Source organism: Macrosteles quadrilineatus, unplaced genomic scaffold (genome assembly GCF_028750875.1).
Source record: "Macrosteles quadrilineatus isolate MER2022 unplaced genomic scaffold, UCM_ALF_1.0 Scaffold_2__2_contigs__length_208266976, whole genome shotgun sequence".
NCBI classification, from domain to species: Eukaryota; Metazoa; Arthropoda; class Insecta; order Hemiptera; family Cicadellidae; genus Macrosteles; species Macrosteles quadrilineatus.
This window is the reverse complement of record NW_026542595.1, coordinates 16,184,075-16,209,935: the sequence shown is the minus strand read 5'-3', so window position 1 is coordinate 16,209,935 and position 25,861 is coordinate 16,184,075. Positions and strand designations below refer to the sequence as shown.

Here is a 25,861-nt window from a genome sequence, read left to right as displayed (position 1 = left end):
CACAGCTGCCTTTAGTTCGGCAGCAAAGGCGGCTTTATCTTTAGACTTACCCAGTTCGAGGAGGACGTTCCCGTCCCGGGTTTGTCTAATCGACCGTACAACCGTGTCGGTTTGCTCTGGCTTAGCCTTGGCCTTGATAACACCCAAGACTTCGGCGAATGATCTTCCCTCCAAAGGCTTGACCAAAATTGCCTCAGTCCTGGGCCTTTTGCGCCGCGACTTTTTAGAAGCGAGTGTCGAGCCAGGCACAGCTTGGGCCACGCCGGTCGACTGCACCCTCACTGCCACATATGTCTTGGAGCCGACTTCCGCGTGCCTCAATTTCCTCTTCTCCTTTTTCATAAGGCGCTTTTCCCACACAGTCCCAGATGGGGTTTCTACGACTGACCCCTTTCGGGAGCCACCCTCAATGGGTGTCGCAGGTTGCTGTGGTTGTTGAGGTTTCGCTGGAGCGGCAACTACGTCAGAGAAGGACCTAGAAGTCTGGGTCGCCTTGACCTTAACTTTAGGCTTTGCTGTCTGAACAACCTCTTCTCTTTTTGGAGGGCTTTCTGATGTAGGCCTCCTGCGTTTCTTGGAAGGTCGCGCATTGTCGTCAGGTAGGGACACCACCTTCTCGGCGATCCTTTCCATGGCCGCCTTGCTCACCAGCCGGCAGGCGAAGACAAAACCAAGGTCGTCCTCGAGCTTAGCCATACCATTTTTAACCACTTGGTTAACTCCTCTCTGCGTCTTAAAGGTTTCAAGCATTGCCTTTATGGTCTGCTCCATGTTTCGAAGCCGGTTTTCAATGTCATTTTCTGCGTCAAGATATTGCTGACGCAGAAGTACCATTCCCGACACTTCCAAATCTAACGCTGCTGTTAGGGGTTCCTCCGGCATCCCTTCACCAGACTTAGAGGGTGGTCCACCGTTTCCTTCTCCACTTGTCAAGGGAGATCCCAAAGTCAAGTCTTTTGTACACCTGAAAGTTGCAGGTGGCGGGGACGTCTTCACGCCTTTCAATGTTGGCGATCTCTGGACCTTGGAGCTTCGCCCAAAAGGGTCTCGCTCTACTTCCGACTTCTTTTCTTGCTCATTTGAGCTACTTATCAAAGATGTGTTCAGGGTATTTGTTTTAAAAGCCATCTTGTGTTTACCAGCGCATCGTGCGGCAAGGGGCGGCCCGGAATAGTCAGGAACGGGTATACCCTCGGGGACATGCGCCCCTACCCCAGTTCCCCGAGGCCCAACCTCCGTTTTCTCAGCACCGGATACCTGACGTGCCGGGGGTCACCCGTCACAATGTAGAGCCCGACCTCTACATCCATGCCGCACTCCCTGACCAAGGACCGAAGTGGCTGGCTTCTCACGACTCACTGAGAATACCCATCGGCAGTGCAGAGCACACATCAACCCCTGCAAACACAACAGGGGCACTCCCAGGGACTCCCAGTGAGAGCGTCGGTCACCCTTTTAGTCGCCTCTTACGACAAGCCCGGGAAGGCTGCGGTTCTATTCTAACCCCGAAACCGCAGGGGGGGAACATAACCCACAGTTATGTTGGTCCATATTAAACGAATAATTTTAATTGGAGTCATTTGTTGTAAATAAATAAAAATGCTTTCATTTGGATTTGGCTAACGATTCTCTGACTAATCAGATTTTCAAAACTATTCCAAAATAAGAGAATAGCATTATTTCCTTCTAAGGAAATGATTGAGAAGCGAACCCTACAAACATACAGTACCAAACAAACACTATCCAGGGTTATAGTCTAACAATATAATGAATTTCGCACAAACATTCAATCAAGCAGGGGTAAGTGAAAATTTCTCTAAAACATAGTACATTATCACAGTTGTGCTGCTTTATATTCAGTACAAATACTTTTAACATCTATTTTCTTCTCACCTTGGACTTGAAGGTGTAGGGCGGGATAAACTTGAATGAGTTCGTGAACCAGCATGATCGGACTATATAAACGGGGTGTTATAGGGGGTTTTATGGGGTATAAATTGGGGTTTCTCATTTTTACCCTCAAAACATAATATTAACCAAATTACTCTCTCGCGTTTTTTCACGGTTATTGGTTACAATGAAAATTTAATAAATGGTAAATTTAATATTTCCATGTTTTTCTTATGGGGAATAAGTAAACTATTACAGTTTGCTTATTTATGGATAAATATTAATCAAACTTGGCAAATGTATCTATTTTATACTAAGCTATTCATATTTTACTGAAAAACGCGCTTTATTACCCTCCCTGTAGCAGCAAACCTAGGTACAGTACTTGTTAAATCTAAATTTTATTTAGATTTAATAGAAAATCCAATCAGGTAAATGGAAATGTGCTTAGTCCGCAGGTTTGCTGCGGCGGGGTTATTTATTTGAGTCCCATGTCTTGACAACGGTGTCGTTTGAATCGATTTATTTTGGAATGCAACATTCTTGACTAGATTGTTCACCCAGCTAGATATCGATAGTAGCACTGCTCTACGTATCGAAACTAAATATCGATATCGCGCGTCTTATTGTTGAGTAGTCGTGGTCGATATCGCATTCGCATCCCCGCACACCACACACCACTACCACTACAACAGTGCTGGCCCCGCTCCCGCTACCTCACGGTAAGTCACAATCCTTGTCTCATTTGTAGCATGAAAATATCGCACAGCTTAGGCCTGAGTTCATTTTTTCAACAACTTCGATTAACTTTACTGTGATTAAAACTCTCAGAAGTTCCACTTTTATTATAAATTAATAGTTAAGATTTACTTGCTCATGTATTTGTTGTATATAAAACAAACTCAAACTTTTTATGTAAGTTGTCGTACATTTGAAATATTGTAGTCGAACTAATTCATTTATACTTTTATAACGATTTCGGCATTTAATGTTACCCTAACCATTAACAGTAAATTATTGATGATTCTTAAACAATCCTTAAATTTCAGAAAAGGACTACAATTTATACAATCATATTCAACCCGGTTATGAGTTATTGAAAAAAAAACACAACAAAGTTGTGATTATAAAACAAAATTTTTGCTCCTGCTGTTTAACAAGGAATTATTACAGTATTTCCAACGGTAGTCATGAGGCCTACAGTAAGCGTAAACTTTGATATTTCATGAAAGTCGATCCGCGCCTCGTTACTGTTGTCACTGCGCGTTCTGCAGCTTTCTTACATTTATTTTATTTGTAACTTCAACATCAAGTTTTCAACATCCATCCGTTCTAAAAATATAAAAATGTCGATTATTTAACAATTTGGTTGTTGAAGATTTTAGTTTCACTCAAAACAATGTTCAAAAATATTTGACGTAATTTAACAAAAATATCGAAGTTCTTAAATGTAAGATAAATACAGGATTTATAAGTAAATATAGACATTATAATTGCCAAGGTCATTTATTTTGAAAAGCGATTTTCGTTAAGTAAAATTTATTCAAACATGTATTTTGGTTTCAAGTCGTTCGCCAAAGTTATCAACTGAAAGGGAATATTGTTTTTGTAGAAAATTAAAACCTATGTTCAACACCATTGTGTATGGGGTTCAACAATGGGTATCCCCTAACAAGTTCAAATTATCACCAAACGCTATAAATAAAAGGCGGTTGTTTTACATATTATTATTCTTCAATCACCTTCGTGCCTTCTTAATAAGGTTAGGTACCTGAATGAAACTCACGTATCACGTATTAAAGCTAAGTAAAAACAAAAAAATATATATCGAAATAAATAAAAAAAACAAATGCTATGTAGCATTAAAGCTTTGGGACAGTTAAAATTATATGAATAAACTCGAGAGAATTCGAGTTTTGACCTTGGTTATTAGGTTGTAAACTAAATTGTGATATAAGAATTGTTCCTGTGCTTTATTTTTCTCGAAATTTATCAGCGGTAATATTTTTCCTACGGGACTTAATAATGTAAGTATTATCATGATTATTAAGCATTTAGGTTTGGCTATGCCGGTTTAAAATAATACTATTTTATAAAAAAATATGTTTATCCTTGCTTAGATACTGTACTAGGGAAAATATCCCATGTGAGACGGTATTGGCGTTGACTTTAATTGCTTTGAAAATATATGATTGGCTAAAATAAACTATAGTTATTCGTACTAATTCAAGGATATTTACTAAACGTTTTGATCTATCTATACCGATTTTCAACAAAATAAATTGTTGTAAAAAGTGCCACTATTATTTAAATACAGGTAGGTATTTATTGGTCATTGTTTGGTAGCCAACTGAAGTTAAGAGGGTTCTCTAATCAATAGAGATAATGACCAATAAACACAAATATTGCATTTGTTGGAAAACAATTCATAGAATACGCTTCAGAATGGTTATGTTACAGCCACTGCGACTACAGTAAAACAACGGTTTGTCCATATCACTTGAGAGGTTAAACACAGTGATCGCTATGCTTTGCATCAAATATAATATAAAAAGGTTAAATTGATCCTACTTTTCAAATAGTATGGATATTATAGTTCTGTATTAATTATTTAACAATTAAATGGGCACAATCACAACTAATCATTTGTCAAGACGCGGGAGAAAAAGGTACGAAATCAGGACGGGTGGCAACCTATTCAGTACTACCAACAAACCTTAATGGTTCCAACACAGTCCATTACCAGCCGGTAACAAAGCAATTTCTGTATAAGTTCGAAATTTTATTTTATTCGTTTGAATCTTCCCAACACACTTTAAAAAAATATTTCAATTGATTAAACTTACTGTTATTTCAAACGCACTTGGTGAGTTTGACCATTTGTTGAACTGTGGACGATAAGTTATGTACCTTTATTAATAGTCTAATTAAACAGTTTAGGGGCTACTTAATGAATTTTAATTTTAAGATATTAACATTGACTATTGAATACAGAAGATATTAATAGAACATTAGGTGTATGATTTTCTCTGACATGATAAACTTAACTAACTATTGAATGGTACTTTATTTGAGGCAATGCGTTATCATGATAAGTTTGTGTACTTTAAATAACTTCCTTTTTTACCTGTAATTTCTAAATATAGCGGTTGTCAACCACTCGTGGCCAGGACACAGAGAAAGAGATGGTTTTTGCAAGACCTGACTGAATACAAGTTGAAGGATCAGGCAGTAGTTATGTGACAGTAATAGCTACTGCCATTGCTACGACCCTGCTTTGTGATAAATTACCGGCTTGTTATGGTACGAGTGTACAGTGTACAGTGTACAGAGTGTGTGTATCCCTACAGTAAAGTGTCTCGTCCGGCGAGGGTTCCTAAACAAGTACAATCATAGGCCTACAGGTCTAACAAACATTGTTGCATATTCTTCTGTAAATAATGTTTTGTTATACGAAAATAGAAAATGATAAGATACATGGGTAAGATGCAGTGGTAGGGGTTATGCCAGGGTTATTCTTTTCATTTTGTGATTTTTGGCATTTTATTCTTTGTTCATCGAGCGAAGCGAGCGAAGCTCTTATACATCGACTTTTATGCATTTCGTAATACGCAAACTCCTCCTAGACGGCTGAATCAATCGTTTTCAAATTTTGCATGGCGATAAAGACCATATCGGTGAGTGCCAACATCTATATGGCGTTAAAAAAGTCTCTCAGGAATCCGCCCCACTGGGTCTCAAAGTTTCAATGTTATCCAAATGAAATCAGTATTTGACACATAAACAAAGACATATGATCAGCTGTTGACTTTTGAATGCAGTAGATAAATAAATAGCTGATAGCATTATTCCACAGATATTAGAACATAAACGGTGGTATGGATCATAAATATAATCAAATGACGACACTAGCTTGAGGTCAGTGACGTAGGAAGTGGCGAAGGAAGTAGTAAAGGTGAGCAGTCTGGAGTGTGGAAACTGTTTAAGACGATTAGATTTAGGTAGGTATCTGCATTCCTAAAATTCTATGGGAAGGGAGGAAAACGGGTCCGTGACGTAGGAAGTGGTGAAGGAAGTAGTCAAGACGAGCTGCCTGGAGTGTGGGAACTGTTTATGACGATTAGATTAAGGTATCTGCATTCCTAAAATTCTATAAGAAGGGACGAAAACAGGTCCGCGACGTAGGAAGTGGTGAAGGAAGTAGTCAAGGTGAGCTGTCCGGAGTGTGGAGAAACTGTTTATGACGATTAGATTTAGGTATCTGCATTCCTAAAATTCTATTGGAAGGGAGGAAAACGGGTCCACGACATAGGAAGTGGTGAAGGAAGTAGTCAAGGCGAGCTGTCCGGAGAGTGGGAACTGTTTATGACAATTAGATTAAGCTATCTGCAATCCTAAAATGCTATTGGAAGGGAAGGAAACAGGTCCGCGACGTGGGAAGTGGTGAAGGAAGTAGTAAAGGCGAGCTGTTCGGGGTATGGGATCTGTTTATGACCATTAGATTAAGGTTTTTGCAATCCTAAAATGCTATGGGAAGGGAGGAAAACAGGTCCGCGACGTGGGAAGTGGTGAAGGAAATAGTCAAGGCGAGCTGTCCGGAGTGTGGAAACTGTTCATGACTATTAGATTAAGGTATCTATACAATCCTAAAATGCCATGTGACGGGAGGAAAACAGGTCCGCGACGTGGGAAGTGGTGAAGGAAGTAGTCAAGGCAAGCTGTGCGGATTGTGGAAACTGTTTATGACTATTAGATTAAGGTATTTGCATTCCAATAATGCTAAGGGAAGGGAAGTAAAGAAATCCGTGACGTAGGAAGTGATGAAGAAAGCAGTAAAGGCGAGTTTTTTGGAGTTTGGTAACTGTTTATGACGATTAGATTAAGGTATCCCCAATCCTAAAATGCTATGGGAAGGGAGGTAAACAGGTCCGTGACGTAGGAAGAGATGAATTAAGTGGTAAAGGCGAGTTTTTCGGAGTGTGGGAACTGTTTATGACGATTAGATTATGGTATCTTGGTATCTACAATCTTAAAATTCTATGGGAAGAGAGGGAAACATGTCTGCGACGTAAGAAGAGGCGAAGGAAGTAGTAAGATGAGCAGTGTGGAGTTTGGGAACTGGAAACCGTTTGTAGCAGTTAGATTAATGTATCTGCAATGCTGAAATGCTATGATAAGGGATGGAAGCATGCCCACGACATAGAAAATGGGGAAAGAAGTAGTAAAGGCTAGCAGTGCGGAGTGTGGGCAATGTTTGTGGCAATTAGATTAACGTATCTAAATTCCTAAAATGTTATGGAAAGTGATGAAAACAGGTCCACGATGTAGGAAGTGGCTTAGGAAGTAGGTATGAACATATGTTGAGAACCGTCTGTGGCAGTTAGATTAATGTATCTTCAATCATAAAATGCTATGAGAAGGGAGGATAACATCCCCCACGACGTAGGAAGTAGTAAAGGCTGGCAGTGCAGAGTGAGGGAACCGTTTGGGCAGTTAGATAAATGTATCTAATACTTAAATGCTGTGAGAAGGGAAGGAAACATGTCTATGACGTAGGAAATGGTGAAGGAATTAGTAAGGCTTGCAGTGCAGAGTGTGGAAACTGTCTTTGGCAATTACATTAATGTATCTGCAATCCTAAAATGCTATGGTAAGAGACGGAAACAGGTCCACGACGTAGGGGGTGGTGAAGGAAGTAGTAAAGGTGGGCAGTGTTGAGTGTGGGAATGGATTAATGTATCTGCAATGCTAAAATGCAATGGGAAGAGACTGTAGACTGTAGGTTAAAATGATTATGAAGCACGAATCGTTACATAATTCGATATGTATTCAATCGTTTACAATAGAAATTTATAACTGAGTTGACAACAGCTGAGTTTTACTCCATAGAGGCTAAAAACGAATTTTATTCCCTAAAGAGTAAAAATGCTACTTTAGACCCGCAACGCATGCATCAATGACGACTGTTTTCACTGCAGTATGACAAAAACAATATAATATGAACCATTGATGACTCCGCTCAATTTTGTGGATGCTTCTGCGAACGCCACCTAGTTATTTAAAAAGGCAACTTGCATCTTCTATATATTAATACGCAAGCAGTTTTCTTTTCACAGTCATAACTCAATAACGGCTTGATGGATTTTAAAGTTTGAGGTGTCAAATTAAAAGTATTTTCACGTAGATGTGCAAATACGTCTCAGAATATTAAGAAAGGGCACCACTTAAGTACACTTAAGGGCTAAAGTTTGGAAGGCGGCGCTATCTGTTGACATTTGATCAAACTCATTTCCCTTTGTTTATAAATAACATATGGACGTAGTTTGAAATAGTTTTTAAGGTTAAGGGTTAACCACAGACTGCAGGACTTAAAACTTCCAGGGCAAAGCCGAAATATATATTTTCATTTAAACATCTGTTAAATAAGTCTGGTTCATAAAATAGTTTCCTAGCAAAACTTGATAACAAATTGTTCGTAATATTTGAATTCATCTAACTTGCTTCTTATTTTGCTGAATTATCATGTAGTTTCGGTTACAGTTCGGTGTGATGAATAAGTGAATGTTTGAAAGTGATTATTCACAGTGCAGTTACCCACCCGTTGCATTACCGTATCACGTAATTTACAATGTATATCAAAATTCCGTTGTAGTGGTTTCTGTTGTTTGTTTAACTTCCATATTTTATCTCAATTTAAAATTAAGCCACCAGTAAGATGAAGAAATGCGAGTGGCTGGAGGAACGCGGACGTTACCGCTTGCATCAACCTACCAATGGAACATTTGAAGGATACAGAGTAGCAGTACCACCGTGGTGATACATCATGGATACATCTCCTCAGACAAATGGACGTTAAATGTTTACATTGTGGTTGCTTACATTTTAACACGTTCGCGGCGGCATGGGAGCGATCGCTCCCGTACGGAACCCTAATGCCATCCTGGTGGGTGCGATCGCTCCCAAGCTGCAATGCAGTACGAAATGATTTATTTTTAAGCCAGGATGAGAGCTAGAAACTTGAAATCTCGCACAGCACTGCTCAATAGTATACTGTATTTTGTTGTGGTGTAGGTTGGTAGTAAATTTCCCCGTAAAATCCCCGTCTGGCAATCTCAAAATTCTACTATTGTCCCGTCTTTTTCCCTCCATTTGGCAATACAATTCCAATGGGACCGGCTACATTACAAGCAGTGCTGCTATCTGTTGGTGTTAAGCGAACTACGTGGACTCTCGTTGTAAAGCAGGACATCCTCGCACGTTATTTGCTATTTGTCAGACCGAAATTGGAAAGCCAATCACACGCGGCAATCGGGTTTGTTCGATGCTGAGGGCTGCGCCGCACCTGGGATACGCCCGCCATTTGACGTGCCGCCGCGAACGTGTTAAGCAAAGGAAAGACGTCCGAAGCAGTTCAATGTTCACTCATTGTTGCCATAAATGAAAGTTCCGTTTACCTCATCTGCGGAATTCACTATACTTTCAGGAACTTATTGGAAACTCCCAATCTGAAAACAGGACTGTGAGGCTTAGATCTAGAAATTATTTGGATAACATTTGTCAATTCAATTTTCGCCTTTGCCATGGTCAGCTCTATGAAGCTTATTTATATGAGAGGATCACACAGGGCATCTACAATCTAAAGATCCATGACACGTGTCATCTCCGAGTAAATCATCTAATTCCTTTAGAAGGTCATCGTGAACCCGCACAGATGTATACTTGGGTACGACTTTGGCACTGGAACCCAACAGCGCTTGAAACACAATTCAAACAAAAAATGCCATGAAAAAATATGCGGGAATAGGGTCACATTGCCAACCTATTTGCCTAATCTTTTAAAATTGTGGCGGAAATGTGTAGGGACGAGAGGTCCGAGGAGTCAAGTGAGATTCATGTGCTTACTTATGCTAACTTAAATAAATGTCGCAGCTATTTTTAAAGCTGAAAACAGAGCACCACCTGGCCAAATAAATCTTAGGTCTTTTACAAAAACTACTAATTTTAAACGCGAATCCGTTCTAGATCCGTCGTTAGATCCACTTGCTTACCCTCTTATGTTCCCAATCGGAGACTTTCGTTTGCGCCCGTAATTTAAACACGCCTAAAAACAGAACATACAGGTAGTACAAATAATTGAACAATGCTATAGTACGTGTCGTACTGGTTGGTGTCAAGAGAGCGATTTAGCTTGCTACAAAAAGTCTGAAAAACTCACTTTACAGTGTGTGGTTGACATCTACGTTCTCATAGAGGGCACCCGCCTACATTACATAAGAGATAGTCAAAGCATTACGAGAGCGGATCTATATTTAAATATTGTACATACTAATTTTATAATTTTTTTACAACATTATATTTTTTATATTTCTATAATCAGTCAGAAATTACTTTAGAGTGACTCTTTGATTAAGTCTTGCTGTTTATTTTTTTACTGGTTATTCTTTCATTACAGCCTGCAGTTTTGCTCGGTTTCGAGCAACAGGTTATCTAGTTTATATAAAATTGTGAAGTCAGGGCTACTAAGGAGGAGCACTAAACATACATTGAGCTAACTTTAAGGAAGGAATACTCAAATTGGGCTCTTTAAAATGACACATACAAAGTCAAAATTGGTTAAAAACTCTATGAGGAGTTCTACTCACAAAATATCCCACGCAAATAGCTAATTATGTATTGAAAATTATTTATAATTATTATTGATGATTGAAAATTTCATTAAATCGTTTCAAACTAGGTGAGAAGAAAAATTAAAGGTATGTGAACAACAAACGAAACTATATCCATTTTGGTCAGTTGAGAAACACGATAATCCCTCAAATCAAGATTAAAAAATCTACTTTGCCTTCGAAGCATATGTTCTTTTTTTAACCCATATACATTATTGAACAATGACAACACTAGTTCATTCAGGAATAACTTATTTATTAGATTTAATGTTACACTAATAATCTTTAACGATTCAAAATGTAAATAGCTGAATAAAATGTAACTAATGTTAACTAAAATGTTACTGTACATGCATTGACATGAACAAAAGTGCATAGACTAGCAATAATTAATTTATCCTCCCCAACTTGGTTAAATATGCATTTTGTTTAAAAATTTAAATGTAATTTTACATAAAAACCTCTATATAAGATAACTATAATACAGTAGTTCTAGTAGAATAATGGACTAATTCACGTAAGAAGTTGAATTGATGATGTATAGTTTTAAAGAAATTGCAGTTTCTTTGTGAAATTAACAATTGATTAGTGTTGTTATTTTCACAGTGACTGTCGCCATGGCTACGATAGAGGAATTGTGGAGTTTGTGGTGTCAGGTTAGCAATATGTAACGTGTGAGGAAATACTTGTTGCAGAATATACCAACCCTTCTCAGACTGGGCTACGAGTGGATATTGGAGTGTTATTGTCCAAACCGAACTAAACCGGACTGGTTTAGTATAGAAACCCCGGACTTAGTAGATCAGCATTGATACAATAGATAGATTTGTAGATTGTTAAATAATGCAGTTTGCTGCCATAAGTTTATTTAAAAATGAAATTTAAATGAATTTGTAGATAAGTAAGGTCTAGTAAATAGGTATAATATCTTTTCACCATACTGTCCGGAAAACGGCCATTAATTCTCTAAATCATCCACAAAATAATCGTTTTTGGGTAACTTTGGATAGAGAAAAAAAACTTATAGTGAAATTTTCGGTTTGCTAACCTCAAAATTTAATGCGTGATTTTATTAGTACACTAGTGCTATACCTGTGCCTTGCAACAGGGTCAGTATGCGTAAGAGACAATGGTCGTCTAAAAATGGTTACACACACACCATTTGATTTAGAAAAGGAATTGAACTGGGCAGTATCCAAAATAAATGATTGCTTTAAGGTATAATCAATCAACATGTTGACTATTTTGTACTGTAAACAAAAATCTAACACAATAGTTCTGAACCTGTCAATAGTGTAATTTTCTAACTTTTTAATGAGATATCTTTAGTGAAAATATAATTACGCAAATGAAAATTCACTTAGTCTGCAGTTTTGCTGCGGTGGGGGTATTTTATTACTTTTTCCACAAAATATATCTAAAAATTAATTCTCATAAAACTCATAACAGACGAGGTTGGTATGAAAACGGTTATAGAATCTAACTTATCCTTATATACGTGAAGGTGATTTCTATGAAATACTACTCCTTCGTTAATAATGGACGGATTTTTACAAACGACGTGTCAAAATAAAGTATTTTTTGTGTAGACGCCCCCTTTCACCAATTCCTGTAATAAAAATCCTCGGGCTTTGCCCCACAGACCATCAAAGTTAGATTTTCGCCCATAAGATTAACATGGGGGAATTTAAATATTTAATTGGAAACTTTGTCCCCACTAATTTGAGATGGGCGTTTGAGATGTTTGACTAATTAGCTGGGCGTAGAAACTTGGTAGAGGTGTCCAAAGAAAGGTCTTGGTCTGTAGATGAGTTATCAAAAGAAAAACTAAGCAAAATCCCTTAGGGCTCTGCCCCAGAAGCCTTTAAAGATCCCTCCACAGAGTTGTTTACATTTTGGCCATGTGAATAATACTTTTTAATGAAACAGCTGTTCGTTTTTAAATTGTGTTTCAAACAACACACATTTATTGGGAGTTACTGAATTGTACCAAATAAGTATTTGCAATGTTATTTTCTGATTTTAAAATTGATTTTCCTCTTTATCATGTCATGTTTTGTAATATAACGTTCCATTACGAAATCAGTGGAAAATCCTTTTATCACAGCAATTCTTAAATTATTTCTTATTGAACTATCTTATATTTATTATACGGGTTGGTGTCTGCCTTTTTCTCCACTTTTGCCTACATTTTATCATATTATTCTACACATATCAAATATTTATGTAGAAATATCTGCTCTTATCGTGTCTAATAAAATCTAAACATAGAAACCTTGCCTAAAATGGTACCCATCTTGACAAATTATTTGCGTACAAATAATGACCGGCCCAAATGAAATCCAGTGGGTTTCACTTAGTTTTTATAAATAAATAATTTCTTTTATCAATGAATTATTCCATATGCATAAGTATTAAATTTGTTTAATTTTGGAATGTAGGCTTTTATTTGAGTGCCTATATTACGGACTTTGGCGCACTGTATTCCACTACACCTAACATTCCGTAGAGAGATTATTTTGACATCTTTATGTTATTGATAAGGCTGAGACAACTAACTGACATCCCCCATGTCAAGGAATTCCAGCTTTAACAGTAACCCCACAATCAATTTCTCAAACTATGTAGAGGGATCATTCATTGGCACAGAAGTACGATATGAACTGACGCGACGTGACGAAGGAAAAATCAAACTTACACTGTAACGTATAAACATCCCTTTGAAGTTAGAATATGTCTTACCAAAAAATATTTTCTTTTCAAATAAAATCATATTACACTGATGAAATCACAGAAGTGTTTAACTACAAAAGACCCACCAATACGATTTTAATACTATTTAAAGGTTATAATAATAATAACTCCGATGACGTACGGTATGGGAAATATTTTAATCATTGAATGATCAACCAAATTTGGCAACTAACGCAAATAAAATCATTATTGTTTTTACACTTATTACCCTTTAAACGATGCTAAATACTCAAAATATGTATATTTCACCCAATTTATCGCAGTTAGTTGAATTGACGTAAGCCTTGAAAGTAACCGTCGATTTCGACGGGTTTCACTTAGTTTTTATAAATGAATAATTTCTTTTATCAATGAATTATTCCATATGAATAAGTATTAAATTTGTCAGTATTAAATTTGTTTAAATAAACTGTGTAGAGTAGTGAAATCAAGTGCATTTGACAGTTCTGCTTGTTTACATTAAAAAAATTATTGTGAATTCGCTTTATAACAGTATAGCTAGATGGATATATAGATTATGAATATGCTGCTAATCACAAGTTATTTTAAGTTAGGTTTGTAAACAACAGAAAATTAATCATTGATTATGATTTTGAATAACCTCAAATTATGTGGTCTAACTTTTTTTACGATTAGAAGGTTATTTCCACAGTATGATGAAAATAATTGTTCATCACTCGCCTCACGGATCGAAAGTGTCTTTTTGGTACTAAATCGTATTTCCAAACTCGGCTGCCCCTCGCTTGTAATACACAATTGTGGGCCAAAAAGAGCCACTTTCGCTCCTAATAAAAAGTACTATTGCTTGTAGAAGTAGTTAGTGATTCCTTTTTTTAGTGCAGTACATTTAGAGGAATGCAGGTATTTTAAGACAAACTGTACACAGCTGAATTAGCATCTTACTAATATTATAAATCTGAAAGTTTGTGAGTTTGTGTGTGTGTTGCTCAATCACGCATAAACTACTGGACGTATTGGGCTGAAATTTGGCATGATGATAGCTCACATTCCCGATTAACATTAAAGCATATTCTTATCTCAAAAATCCTTTTGGGCTCCGCCCCAGTGGCTCTTTAGTTCCCCATGTTCACCGTATTATTTTTCATATTTAAAAGGAACTAGTGTCCCTGTTGCTTGAATTCGAGCAATTGCTAAGTAAATATTTGTAGCAAACTGTTATAATACTATATTAGCAAACTTATTGACTGTTTAGGATTAACCTATGCCCTTCTTCTCACTTTTGAGTTCTGACAACAGCTGAAGTTTCATAACAATTTTCGTTTCCAATGTTAATCTTATGGAGAAATACGAAACTTTAAAGGGCTCCAGGGCCTCAATCTCTCATTATTTCCCTAAAGAGAAAGTTTCCTGCACAACCTCACGCTACGCTCTTTCCAATGACACAAAAAACATGACAATCGGTTCAGTAGTTTCGGAGGAGTAATTGTCACAAAAATCCTGCTTGCGTATTAAATAAGTACGAGAGGTCGTCCAGTGGTCGAAACTCGACCAAAAATATGTAATGTACTCACTTATCTATTTTCACCCCACACTGTAAATAAAACATGCGATTGGAGTTTCCTCCATTTGTTTTGATTTTCTGTTTATATTTCGTTGTTATTTCGTAACCAGCATAGCAACGCATAAGATCCATGTTAATTTTTTCAAATTTTTAAACTCATTTTTTGTGCTTATCTTTGAGCCTATTTAAATTTATAAAGGGATTCTGCACACCTACAGGAAAATAGCTTTCCAACGGTATGCGTAGATTTTCCCTACGATTCACACGAGCTGAGAAAAAAGGTTTTAAAGAAACATGCTTGCCTATTAATATATAGAATAGATAGATTAATGAATCTTAACAGCTGTTTCAATTAAACAAGTTGGTTCTGTTCTATGATGTTCAATAGCATCAAAGTTACAAGGATTACCAACAGGGTGCAGCACTATTATATTTTTTTTATTTATGACAACAGCTAATTTCCAACCAAAAGGTGAGTGAGCGTAGCGAACGAACTTAACCTGGAGGCGAGTTAGCGTAGCGAACGAGCTAACCTGAAGGCAAGTGAGCGCAGCGAACGAACTTCAACCAGGACGTGAATGAGCCATGCGAATACTTATGAAGTTAAACGGGGCAAAGCCCGCGGGTACAGCTATTAAGAAATAAATTATCCCTGAATTTTCAGTAACTGTAGTTGAAATTTAATAATCTCTTTTATAAGGAATTAAATATTGATAATTTTATTTATAATCTAAAAATCTTATTTTATCTTTTGATAGTTTTATCTTGCCATAAAAGGGCATTTTTCGATAAACCCAACTACTAAACAGATTAATTGGCGTTCTTGATTAACATTTTAACGTCACCAGCAATTAATAATTGTTTTTTAAGAATAATTAGAGAAAAATATAATGTTGGTATGGTAGCTAACTACTCGATTGAGTTAAACAATTGGTATTTAGCATGAGTACCAACATTGTTTTAATATGATTTAGTTTTAGAAACTAAGAGTACCAACATTGCATTAGAGGTCCAGTCAACATGATTTAGTAGACTTCGCTCCAGTTCAAAGCTCTGTTAGTCAACTATAAGTATGTATATTAGGTTGGTGTGTGAATAGTACAGGATATTCATGTTTGTCATACTTAGATAAGGTGACCTTCTCAGATGATAAAACAATCAATAAGCGGATTAATTTTGGATCCCGTGGTGTTGGTCGAGCTGCGCAAGTCGACCCTACAGCCAATTATGCACGCTTGAACGGTTGGTCGCACCTTATGCCATAGGCCAAAGTCACTCTTGGTCACTTTTGGCATTGAAAGGGATTGTGTGATACAACATAAGCATATTATCTTTTATTTTTAATTTTATTTTTAAAATAAATGTAATTTTTCCTACAGTCACCCGACAAAGTTGACTTCCTTGTACTGTTTATAGTACAGAAAGCTGTTAATTGCTGCATATTTATACTTTGCCGTACGGTTTATACTTTGTCGTACGGTTTATACTTTGCCGCACATCAGGATTCCAACGAAACAACACAAAACAGTGTGGTTCTATTATGCACGTAATCTGTGTACGCTTGGAAATAGGTTGGCAACACTTAAAGATAATACTATGAGCAGCTGATTGACTATTATAACTACGATTTAACCTGTCATTTCGTGTTTATAGTTTCGCTATTTCTGAACTTTCTGGACTTTTCTTTTAAACGTTTTTAAAACATTCCTACGATCTTAATAAACAAGATAATACCTTTAAAGCATTTTTTTTAGGCACGGAAACCACTTTAAATTACAAAAACATACAAAACTATATTCTCAAAACGCGGAGCACATTTCTTGCCGAGGAAAAATAGCGGAGTGATACGGACCGCGGGTACTACTTTCTCTAGGGCACCATTTGTGTTGCCAGCTGAACCTAAAAACGTGTTGTATAGTGTTTGAAAGACTAATTATTTATATGCTTTATAGTGACTGTAGGAAAAATATAATGTGTAACACGAGTGCAAAAGGCCTTTGCTGCACTCGAGATCATTCCGCACTCGCCTGCGGCTCGTGCGTAAACATTGCTCTCGTGTGCAGCAAAGTGCCACTTTGCCCACAAGTTACACAAATAACTATTTCGAACATGATTCGTAAACTGACTCAATTTACTGACTACGAACACTAATAAAAGTGCGATGGTATACAGTTGGGAATAAATATTATATGAGTTCAAAATAGGAGATCTACTAGCAGTTAGTCACCTCTGAGGAATATTCAAGGAAGTTTCATATTGTAAATGGTAAGGTTTGAAAATGGCCCGCATTCGTATAACAACACCCTATCCATGTATCATCCTCCTTAAATGAGTACCGGTAAGGTTTTCGCGGACAAGAATTAAATAAATGCTGTGGGAAACAGTCTTACTGATGAATGTCGGCGCAGGTTTTTACAAGGGGATCTCTTATAACTAAATCAAAATGACTAATTTTTTAATATACATTAATATACATACAAACATAAAACGTTGGTTTCTTTTTATCTTAAAGCTTTTTCAAACTTAACAGTTACAAATCTTAGCCGAACAAAATTATCTTACATTACATTTTGGCGGAACAATACGATTTTTTAAACTGCGCAGTTCCACGCTACCCTCGACGAACCAACGTGCGCAACTCAACCCAGGGTTAATTCCTCTGACAAGCACAGCTCAACATCACCCGTCACAGGAGGAGGATTCAACCATTCAACATAGTAGGCGCTGGTTGTCCAATATTGAGACAACTGCGTCATCGTTGCCGCATATAAACACGACGGCTGTTTGTATAATCGATCACCGCGTCACTTCACTGATAGAGACTTTATGGTAAAATCCTTCATACTAAAACTGGAAAACATGTAAAACCTTAGGATAATTAGATTATTTTTGTTTCCTTAATTTAATACCAAAGACACGAAATCAAACACATTTATTGTATACTCTTCTAACAATATAACAACTGCATACGTTACATAACAATTTTATAAATCTTAATTCCAATTTTCCGATTAAGTAAAATGTTACAGTTAGGTAAATTAGTGACAAACAGAGGAAACATATTTGTAAACACTGTTTATGGTAGATTGGCTTGGTGAGTTGAAGACAGGGGCGTCATTTGGGGGGGGCATTTGCCCCCCCCCTGGTTCTTGGGCTAGAGAAAAAAAATTCTGTACTAGCTATTTAAACAAATATTTTCTCCTGTCAAATCCCAAAAAGCACGGCAGACAAAAATCTTGCCTATTCTTCTACAGTAATTTGAAACAAAATTATTATTTTTGAGTGTCTCAGTAGCACATTCAAATTAATTGTGTCAAATTATTTTATTGATAATAAAATTTGATTTGCTTTTAAGTACTTAAATACTTATATTTGATTTAAACCCCAAATTAAACTGTTATGAACTATAGGCTATGAATACAACCGTATTCATTGCTATATAGGTCTAAATGTTGTACAAGAGAATTTGGTCATAAATCTAATAACAAAAATAATATTAATACACCATGAAACTATTGATCACGTTTCTTAGATGACTAACTTACCAACACATATAATACGTTTCTGTCTCTGTTATCAATAATTGTTAGTTTCATTAATTTTCTGCCTAAATTCAAATAAATTTGACTAATAAATTTGTTTTTATTCGAAGTGCTCTTGACAATTAAAATAAGCTTAAACCCCTCTTTTTTGTTTAAAAACTGCAAAATTTTCCAGGGGAGGGGAGGACCCCCGAAACCCCCCCCCCCGTTTGCTGGGGGGTATTCCGTACCCCCCAGTGATTGCCCCCCCCCCAAGGATTTGGTGAAATGACGCCACTGGTTGAAGATCAGTTGAAAATAAATGTTTGCCTTTAACTATTTAAAACCTTGACAAGCTTGTTCAGGAGGAAAAGGAAAATATTAGGGACCATTACTATCATGTAGCGTGGTCTACAGTGTGCAGCATATGGCTTCTCTTTATACGGTTAGGTCGACGTTTCTTTACCTCAATATCAATGGTTTCAGTCAAAACACAGAGAAACAAATTATTTGTAGGGTTTATTTGTGGGGTTTGGATGTCAAATAAAATTATATTGACTCTTTAAGTGTTGGGAACGTCTTTTAAAATTTGTGGTTTTAATTCAACTATAACTGGTTCACTTAATTTCAGGGTATCTGAAACAAATCATTCATCATTCATCTATCTATAATAAAACGTAACTGGGTTTTTTTATTTCACGATTCTGAATCAACCACTTGACGGATTTTCATGATTTTTGTGTTGAAAGAAAGATAATTTTGAGAACTAGGGAATGTCGAAGCCATAATTTTAGTTTAGGGTTTCATTTTTTTAGAAAATAAGTTTAAAATTAAAAAAAATCTAGCAGCCGACGCTATCATTCTACACTAGCTTTTGGTATAAAATAATTTGCTTAACGTAACATCTGTAAACATTAAGCGTGTATGTGACACAAATTCAGCATTTGGATAATAATTACATACATAGGATTGACTTATTTATACTATGTGTAATGCTATACTCATTGATACATCCATTTTATGGGTAAGAGGATGACAGACTATTCAAATATTCATGGTAAAATGATAGATGCTCTAATTTATTTTTTAGAGCAATTTTAAAAATTTTAAATTTTAATTTTTAAAATAATTCGGCCTTTGATTACGTATGCATCTCCTATCTAGGAATTATCTATATCAAAAAACAAACTCTTCAAAATTCAAGTGATCCAAAACAAAGTTCAAAGAATAGCGGCGAATGTTCCCTGGTTTGTAAGAAACAGGCATATACAGGGTGTTGAAAATGTCTGGAACCAGCATTATATATGGTGAGTGGTTAAAGAAATACAACTAATATTTTGTGTACGGATATACTATGGTTTTACCTATCTTTTGGTGCCTTATGACATTTTTTACCACTTATAGGGAACGTCCTGTGGAGGATGCAGTAAAAAGTTTTAATGGAAGCCTATGGTAAATGATACATCATTTAAAAGGCCATTTTTTTCTGAGTAAGGAGCCACAAGTTTCATCTCAAAAGGAGCACCCTAGCGAAAATGGTGACTGTTTGAAGTTTTTGAAAATAATTGAATTTTAAATTTCAAACAGTCGCCATTTTTGCTAGGGTGGTCCTTTTGAGATGAAACTTGCGGCTCCTTACTCAGAAAAAAATGGCCTTTAAAATGATGTATCATTTACCATAGGCTTCCATTAAAACTTTTTACTGCATCCTCCACAGGACGTTCCCTATAAGTGGGTTTTTAAATTTCAAACCGTCGCCATTTTTGCTAGGATGGTCCTTTTGAGATGAAACTTGTGGCTCCTTACTCAGAACAAATTGGCCTTTAAAATGATGTATCATTTACCATAGGCTTCCATTAAAACTTTTTACTGCATCCTCTACGGGACGTTCCCTATAAGTGGTAAAAAATTTCATAAGGCACCAAAAGATAGGTAAAACCATAGTATATCCGTATACAAAATATCAGTTGTTTTTCTTTAACCACTCACCAGATATAATGTTGGTTCCAGACATTTTCAACACCCTGTATATGAAGAGCTAGGAGTGGAGTCTATATCGGCCTGTATACAAAAAACCACCTCAAAATTTCTGAAGTCTTTAGACAATGTTCCTGGTGCACTAGCTTTTCATCTTGGCGAAGCAACTGAGAACAGGAGGCTACGTCGAAGGCTTCCTCAAGATCTATTGGATGAATGAAACCTGAAGAAGATTAAATATTTTATCTAAATTAATTATGTTACAGGGTGTACAGGTCTGGGCGAACCCACTATGTTCTTATTGTTATTTTATTTTTTTTTGTTGTTAACACTTATGTGAATAATGTCATCATTGAACCAGAAATAAATGCTGTAAAAAAATTAAGTTTGTTTTAGTGCAATATAATTTGTTTTAACTAACAGCTGGTTGAATATAAAAGTTTTCTTTAGAACTATCAGGTAAGTTTATTATTCTGCGATTTTGGCATTGATTATAGAAAATAAGTGAGATTCAAGATTCTATAACTACTGATGTATACAAATTGAGGCTCTGCCCCCCGAGTACTCAAAGGAAAAATTATGCAAATTATTTTTCTGTTCGACTTTTTGAGGAAAGAATAGGAAAATAACAATGTGTACATGTTTTAATTCATCTTGGCAGCTTTTTGTTTACAGGAAATCGTTAACTGCGTGAACTTTGCTTGGATTAGAAATGGAAATATTAATATAATTTCAGTTTTAGTTCTCAATCCCGTACGTAGGACGGACCAACAGCTCGTATAATATATTAAAACGTGGCAGGGTTTTTTTATTTCACGATTCTGAATCAACCACTTACAGATTTTCATGATTTTTTTTGTGTTGAAAGAAAGATAATTTTAAGAACTAGGGAATGTCGAAGCCATAATTTTAGTTAAGGGTTTCAGTTTTTTAGAAATTAAGTTTTAATTTTCAAAAAGTCTCGATTTTTACAGCAGCTCTGAAATTTATTTTCTTTGTTCTTTTTTTTGTTAGTGCTAAAGCTGTTTAGCTGCTAACTCATGCATTCCAATTTTTATTTTATTGTTAAAAATGCCGTCATATTTACTAATTGTTTAATGCAAAACAGATTGTAAGGAAAACTATGTTAAAAAAACAAATTATTCGGTAAGACCATGGTGGAAGGAAAAAACATAGGTGTGCTATTCCCACATATTCTGACGTCACTCGGATTGCAAACAAAAGATCACCTGATTGTAACTGTCAAATTAGTATGTATTTGTTTTGATTTGACTGTTATTGTTTTTGTAATAATAAAAACAATAACAACCAAATCAAAACAAATACATATACTAATTTGACAGTTACAATCAGGTGATCTTTTGTTTGCAATCCGAGTGACGTCAGAATATTTGGGAATAGCACACCTATGTTTTTTCCTTCCACCATGCGGTAAGACGATGAGAGTTTATTTAAATATACATATTAAAATACTAAATGTTGTAATTTATTTTTTGAGCAGTCTTTAAAATATTTAGTTTGTTTTAGTGCAATATAGTTTGTTATAACTAACAGCTGGCTGAATAACAAAATATTCTATACAACTATGAGGTTAGTTTATTTACTCTGTGATTTTGTCATTGATTATATGAAATAATTAAGTAAGGTTCTATAACCATTGCTGTATACGAATCGAAGCTCACGAATCTTTAAAAGAAAGCTTATGAAAATTATTTTACTACTCGACTTTTTTAGGAAAGGTTGGGAAAATAACAATGATCACATGTTTTTTCTTACTATAAATTTTGAACTGCTTAAACTATGCTTGAATTAGTAAAAGACACAATATATCTATCTATCTATATATTAATAGGCAAGCATGTTTCTTTAAAACCTTTTTTCTCAGCTCGTGTGAATCGTAGGGAAAATCTACGCATACCGTTGGAAAGCTATTTTCCTGTAGGTGTGCAGAATCCCTTTATAAATTTAAATAGGCTCAAAGATAAGCACAAAAAATGAGTTTAAAAATTTGAAAAAATTAACATGGATCTTATGCGTTGCTATGCTGGTTACGAAATAACAACGAAATATAAACAGAAAATCAAAACAAATGGAGGAAACTCCAATCGCATGTTTTATTTACAGTGTGGGGTGAAAATAGATAAGTGAGTACATTACATATTTTTGGTCGAGTTTCGACCACTGGACGACCTCTCGTACAGTTTTAATAGACTACTAGATTCCCGTACGTAGGACGGGCCAACAGCTCGTGTTTAATTTATTAGCAAAACTTGATAAAAACCCTAATATCATTGGTATGCATTCCGTCATTACCAACGATGTGAAGTTATTTGTCATAATATTTACTCTGTTGTCGTTTTAAAAGTTGTGAAAAATTAACAGGTAAAAAATTACTTCTTTACTTAATTGTCACTTGGTCGGATATCCCATATCACATATTCCCATACTACAAGTTTTTATTTACAACTTAAAACGCATCGGTGACGTAAGAATTTAAAACTCCTACTATCATATTATTATACTAGGACGGGTAGCAGGATACCCAATCCAATATGTGTCAACACAAATTCTAAATCACCAAGTGGCTTTCAAATTATGAGGAATAGATCAAACTGCATTTCACAAACCTGAATTCCTCTACTCGGGGCTGGAAACTGAAGGGCTTCTATAAGAGAGTTAACATTCCCGCACTTCTGACTGGACAGTGACTCGACGTTTCTATCAACTGTATAGATACTGCATTATGTTTTGTAATCCTGTTTAAAAGGAAAAACATGTTTTTTTTTAGTAACCAATCAACGATTTTACTATTTTTGTCAACCATATTCAAGCAACCATGTATTAAGTACGAAAATGGCTACTGTATTTGGATTTCTCTCTTTGATTTTAGTACAATAGCAAAGATTATGTCGCAAAACGTATCAATAGGCCTACACATTTGAAATGGCTTCTCAAACTTCAAAAACGTTAAACTAATAATTGAGGACGAAATAAATGAGGTAAATATGTAAATTACACGTCTTTTAAAATTAATATTAAATTGATTTCAAGAACTCAAAAGCCTTATGAGGATTTTTTTACGAAATCACGAGAATGATTTTCGATCAGCACTAAATTAAAGTCATGAAATACTCACTCCGGCCCCAGATAGATGTCAGACGCAGACAACTTATACAGTCCCCTGATTAGGTTTCCATTACATTAGAATCTAATTTAACCCTGTTGAAAAAAAATACCGACATAGATCAATTATTTTCAGTTACAAATTAATGTTGTAATTAAAGAGAAAATAAACTCTCAAGAAATTGAATATGTAAGTCTTCATTAACAGAGATCGATCGAAAATTTGGTTTTCAATACAGAAAAATTTGGCCTTCCTTTATGAAATACTTTATACATATAATGATTATTTGATTGCAATATCAAATACAAAATCAAATATCAAATGCAATATCAAAGTTTCAAATTCTTTTTACAGTATTACAATATAAAACGGCTCACCCCCACGCACGGGTTCTCCCATGTGGGATAAATTTCGTATATTTTTAAGTTATTCAGCTATAAACCTCTATTAATTGTAATATTATATTTTGTAAAAACTGTGAAATGATTATCATCAATCGTATAAAATGATTACTTTATACGAAATAAAAGTAAATTTTGATTTTATTTTATATGTTGTTATAAAGTAATTTGGTTCCATTTTCGTAATGAAACGTTTCCTTCACTATTCATAAAACACTTTACAAACATAAAAACTATTTTTTTAGTTTAAAGACCAAAAACAAACATGGTTGCAAAACATGACTAAATTACGCATTAATCAACAAAAGACCAATATTTTAACTAAATTACAAACAGATAGCATAGAATACTGTAGTGAGTAACAATCAACATTGGATAAACTGTAACGATACAACATACCACATAGGATACACGATTGAATAGGGAATTACAATCATCATAGGACAAATTGTAACTGTACAGCCAACACTATAGGATTAGAATACAAGTTTGAATAGTGAGTTACAATCATCATAGGACCAATTGTAACTGTACAGCCAACACTATAGGATTAGAATACACGATTAAGTGATGAGTAACAATCAACACAGGATCAATTGTAACATGATACAGTATTACGAAGCATGATTGTATGACTGAGCTGCCCTTCATTCAATGCTGGTTCGACTTCAATATTTAAGTTGAGTATTTATTTCATCCTGTACATACATTACTGTTTATACATTTGGTCAAAACCCCTGTTTTACCTTCACCGTTGCAGCAAACCTAAGCACTCGTTGAATCTAATGTTATTTAAATAGGGAATAAATATGACTTGTTTATGGAAATATTTTTGTAAAAATATGATCAGTCGAATTAAAAAAGCCTACTCAAGCAATATCCTGATGCTAATGGTCCTGTCTGGCAAATATATATCTCTTGGGCGAGGAGAACTGTCTTCGTACAGTAGTGGAGAACTACCGGTTTTACCCCACTTTAGACACGTTTTTCCCATGTTATTCTTATGGGGATTATTTTTGGCCACCAAATCTAAAATCCTGATCTTTGCCTGCAAATCCTTATATAATTGTCAAACCTTATTTTTTACTTATTCCCTATATATATATTCGGTATTAAGCTAAAAAAAGCTAATTATTTCATTTATTGACTCATACATGTGTATATGTATAGTAGTGTAAAAACGCTATTCACTGCAGCAGGAGCAGGAGCAACCCTAAATTGTACCATAGCACCCCATCATGTGTACAGTTTATTGTGTATCTGTTTTGGTTTAAATATATATATATACACGCTATTCAATGAACCAGGAGCACGTGCACCCCTCCAACTGTCCCATAGTATAGTAGTGTAAAAACGCTATTCACTGGAGCAGGATGCGGTGCAACCCCCCAATTGTACCATAGCACCCCATCATGTGTACACGATATTTTACTTGATTGTTTTGGATTTAATATATATTTGATGGAGCAGGAGCAACACCGTGTTGAATTTCAATAATCAGGTTGTCGCCGCCGTTTTATTATTTTTTTTGAGGTGCGGGGTTTTTGGGCCAACTCCCCTCCCCCCCCCCCTCACCACTCCCCTCTACACCATGTCTAATTGCTAGTACATCTACCATTCCCCTTTCCAGTTGATATATTATATTTCTATTATATATATATTATTTTTCTATTATATTCTAATCATGTATGTGCGAACTCGGCTCATGGCGCGGGCGTGCTCCTGGCTCATGGTTGTTTCTTGCCTCTAGTGGTGACGTGGTGAAAACGTCACTCACTTGGGCTTGCTCCTTGCTAGTCTTGGATCTGTTGAAGTAACTTTTACAAATTTTAATTTCTAGCTGAAAGTTTTTTAAAATTTCCAAAATTTTGAAATTTTTGAAAAGTCTATAAATAGAAGTGACACAAATTTTTTTTGTTATATATAAAAATGAGGCCCACCTGTCAACACTGCTCCATGTTGCTCTCCACCAAAAGTAACCTGATTCGCCACTACAAGGTAATTCA

At 35.7% G+C, this 25,861-nt stretch overlaps 1 protein-coding gene across 1 annotated transcript in view; it reads left to right on the top strand.

Moving 5' to 3' along the window:
* Nucleotides 1-2,597: 2,597 nt before the first annotated feature.
* The window catches only part of LOC128987981 (uncharacterized), a 95,283-nt gene continuing 72,019 nt past the window's right edge, over nt 2,598-25,861 (top strand). Inside the window, exon 1 of the mRNA XM_054409142.1 lies at nt 2,598-2,612. The gene's annotated coding sequence lies outside the window, so the exon portion shown is untranslated. The remainder of the gene's footprint in view (nt 2,613-25,861) is intronic.